Below are 4,539 nucleotides of genomic sequence, written 5' to 3'. Positions count from 1 at the left end.
ACCGGTAAAGAATAAACGGTCGTTAAATTAATGTATGTTTTAGGACCAAGTACGAGTAAATACTTATTGTCACCTACAGCTGCCACACAGACAGAGAGTAATTTAAGCAACAGATCACCGCGAAAACAAAAACTAAGATTAAAAATAAGATGTTTGCGAAGAAATAGTAAGAAGCTGTTTGTGAAACAAAAGCAAAATACTCCTATTCGAGATTTTATTAAAATGTGTGACAAATTTTTCGATAAACCTTTAGCAGAAATTGTAGCTCAAAAAGGAAAAAAACCAACGTCCCGGAAATTCAGTCAAGATATGAAGCAGTTTGCCTTGACATTGTATTTTTTAAGTCCAAGAGCTTATAAGTATATTAGCAGTTTATTAGCCCTTCCAACAAAAAAAGTCTACAGAGAATTACGCAAATAATCTCGTGTAAGACAGGTTTAGACAATGATGAAATATTTAAAGCCCTTCAACTGAAAACCAAAATAATGCCAGACCAGGATAAGCATTGCCTACTCTGCCTCGATGAGATGGCCATAAAATCAAGTCTATATTTTGACCTGGGTCATGATGATACACACAACGCAAAAGTCTAGGGATATTTTATAAATAGACGTATTTTGTTTATCTGTAATCAACTTTAAAAAAATAATACAAAATTTGTAGTTTAAATTGTTGTTTAATATGTCAAAAACCATAAATTGCAAAAAAAAACAGAAAATTGGAGCAAAAAAAATATATTAAAAATCACCCATGTTTCACATACCACCATAAAATGTCAAAAATACAAAAAAATATAAACTTAAAATAAAGTATGGCCACCACGTTGGTTTATCACAGCTATACATCTACTGTTCATGCTCCGAATCACATTGTTAATGTCTGCTTGAGGTAGTTGTGTCCATTGTTCTCTCAGAAGCTCTTTTAATTGAAACTCATTGTAGATATTGCCCATATGTGGAGTAATTCTTCATTGTAGCATGTCCCATACATGCTCAATGGGATTCAAGTCCGGTGATTGTGCTGGCCACGGCAATACATCAATACCCTCGTTATCCAACCAGTTTGTTACAATATGCGCAACATGTGGTCGAGCATTATCATGAATAAAGTAAAAATTTTCTCCAACAGCTGCAGCAAACGGGCGCACAACAGGTTCAAGAATAGTGTCCAAATATTGCTGACTTATGAGAAAGCCACGTGGGAAAACGAGGTCAGTTCTTCCGCCAATCATGATTCCGCCCCATACCATTAATGTACCATCTCTGTATGCATACACTTCTTGAAGATGTCGTAATCGTTCTCCATCTCCGGGTCGTCTCCAAACTCTTGTCCGACGAGAATCTGGATGAAATCCATATCTAGACTCGTCACTAAACAAAACTGTGGCCCACTCATTGTCAGTCCAATTCTGAAACTCTTGACACCAGGTTAATCTTGCAGCGCGATTGCCTCTAGATAGAGATGGACATCTCAGTGGTCGCCAACTACGAAGATTGGCTTCTTGGAGACGATTCCTCACAGTACTGCCGCTAATTGTTACATTATGTGCAAGCTGTAATTCATTAACCATCTCGGGTGCTGTGATTGTTGGCTGCCTTCTGGCATTTAAAATTAAATATCGGTCTTGAGCGTCGGTTGTAGAGCGACCACGTCCTGGATGTTGCTCGGCTGGACTCCCAGTGTCTCTAAAGTTCTTAGTTTAAAGTTTTTTTTAGTTTAAAGTTCTTTTTTTAAAGTTCTTAGTTTATAGTTTAAACCATCATGACAGACTTTATCAAACGTCCGTGTAGAGCAGACTTTCTTTTCTTCTAATGTTTTTTCTATTATATTCGTTATTCTGTGACCTTGATCTATAGTGGAATGTTGATTTCTGAAACCAAATTGATGATTTGGTATAAGATTTTTTCTTTCGATTATTGGTTTTAATCTTTTCAATAGAAGTTTTTCAAATAGTTTTAACATCACCGGAAGGAGTGATATTGGTCGATAGGATGTCACTTCATTAGATTTACCTGGTTTAGCGATCATAATCACTTCGGCTACTTTCCAGAGTGAACATATCTCAATCTAAAAGCTGCATTTATTAGGTGTGTCAACTTAACTATGGCTTTTCTTGGTAGATTTTTTAATAGTTCTCCTGTTATGAGATCATATCCTGGAGCTTTCTTAGGATTTATATTCTCTTTTATCTTTGTTGATACTTCTCTAAATGATGTCAACGTTATTCTTTCTTCAGTTTGGAATGGTTCTTCCCATCTCAGTTCTTCACCACCATTGTCGTTGGGTTTGAACGTGCTTTCTAAATGATCTGCAAATCGTTTTACTTTCTGTTCGTTACTTCTAGCCCTGTTGCCGTTTTCCAACTTGATAGGAGGAGAATGAATAATTGGTCTCTTCATTCTTTTTGTTGCTTTCCATAACGAATAATCTGTGTTCTGGTCAGCTGTTAAATTACTTAAAAAAGAATTAATTGTTGAATTTTGTATCTCCCTTTTTAGTTTTTGTGTAGCATTATTTAGACTAGTTTTATCTCAGGGAGCTCTGTAGTGCTGCCATTTTTTTCTTAACTTCCTTTTTTCTACTATGAGTTCTCTGATTTCTTTTGGATAATTGTTCCCTTCTGTTCTAGAAGTTATTGTGGGAGTATTTTCCCAAGCTATCTATTGGATATTTTATATATATATATATATATATATATATATATATATATATATATATATATATATATATATATATATATATATATATATATATATATATATTCAGGGCTTCTACAGTATTCACTGCCTTCCTTCGCTCATCCGTTTCCATCTCTCTCTGTTGTTCCATTCTCCATCGTTTAGGCCTCTCTTACTCATGGCATCGTCTACTTCGTTCCTCCAGGATTTCCGGGGTCGTCCTCTTTTCCTCCTTCCTATGGGGCTCCGTTCGGTTATTCTCTTGATCCATCTGCTGTCACTAGTTCTTCTTTCATGTCCATACCACTTTACTATTTTTTGTTCTATGTATGTTAGTATGTCTGTTTCTATTGATGTTCTTTGCTTTATTTCGTCATTACTTCTCTATCCATTCTTGTTACTCTACAGCATCTTCGCAGACATTCCATCTCTGTTGCTACTATCTTACTGCTGTTTTTCTTGTTTATGATCCAATTTTCCGCCCCTTATGTCATAATACTTCGCACTAATGTTTTATAAATCTGTGTTTCTGTCTTCATATTTAGGTGTCTATCCCACCATACTGAGTTAAGTTGTCGGATTGCTGTTCTTGTTTGTCCTAATCTTTGTGTAATTTCTTCCTCTGTTGTTGCATTTTTCGTGATTATAAACGCCAAGTATTTGAATTTATCCTTTCCTTTGATTGTTACGTTGTCATCAATCTGTAGATCTTCTGTCTTCTTCACTTGTAGATAGGTACTCTGTTTTCGCGAGGTTAATATCTAGGCCAGCCTTGGTATATTCTTCTTGTAGTTTCTTCATCATGTAGCTGAGGTCGTCTTGGTCTTGAGTAATCACAAGAAATATTTTTAATTACTTTTAATTATTAAATACAAATTTAAAATATTTTTAATTACTTTTAATTATTAAATACTTTTTGATTATTTAATACAAATATTTTTTATAAAAACTTCTAATAATTCGTCATCAAGTTGCCTCGTGATTCTGAATGGCACAGCAAGATTAGTTTTGTGTTCAAGGTTTATTTTGAAGCTCTCCCAGTAAGTTTTTTTATTAGTCAATATTGGACTGAACTCTTTTTTAATCACTGTAACACTCATAGTTAAAATTATCGATGAGTGATCAGAGTTCATCTCCCAGCAGCCATTGATATCCAGATAGTTAGCTGAGATATTTTTGTAAATAAAGAAATCTATCAGGTCTGGAATTTTGTTCTTATCGGTAGGCCAGTATGTTGGTCTACCAGCAGAGATTACTTCACCCTTTTGTTCCCTAACAGCTGACAATAGTTCTTTTCCTTTAGTTGTAGTTAGCCTAGAGCCCCAGTGGGTATTTTTTGCATTGAAGTCGCCACCGATAATGTATCTTTTTCCTAAAGTGTTCATAAACTCTTTATATTGTTCTTCTTTAATAGAGTGTCTAGGAATACAATATATTGAACTTATATTTACGCTATGTGTTTTCATCTTCACACAGACTGTTGTAGCTTGTATGTGCTCAGTTGCCTATTTTAATTCCTCATGATGCAAGATGTTATCTTTAATTATGATAGCGCTTCCTCCTTTAGCTGCATTATCACTGATGAACGAGAAATATTTGAAACATGGAGAAACTATTAACTGAATTGTTCCAAGATGACAGAGCCATGTAAATTAAGAAGGATCTCAAATTTTAAAATCAGAGTAATGGTTAAAGTTTGTTTTTAAAACAATTCCAAAGAAACAGCGAACGAAAAGATGTGGCGAATAGAGATTAATTAGTCTGATTAGCCGCACATTGAAATTTTTTTTTCTTCGTATTATACACTCAGGTGCAAAAAAATCGATCCATTCCTTATTTATTTGAAGTTGTATAATTTTAG

This window comes from Diabrotica undecimpunctata, chromosome 6, assembly GCF_040954645.1.
Source record: "Diabrotica undecimpunctata isolate CICGRU chromosome 6, icDiaUnde3, whole genome shotgun sequence".
In the NCBI taxonomy this organism is placed as follows: Eukaryota; Metazoa; Arthropoda; class Insecta; order Coleoptera; family Chrysomelidae; genus Diabrotica; species Diabrotica undecimpunctata.
This window is presented reverse-complemented; position numbering follows the sequence as displayed.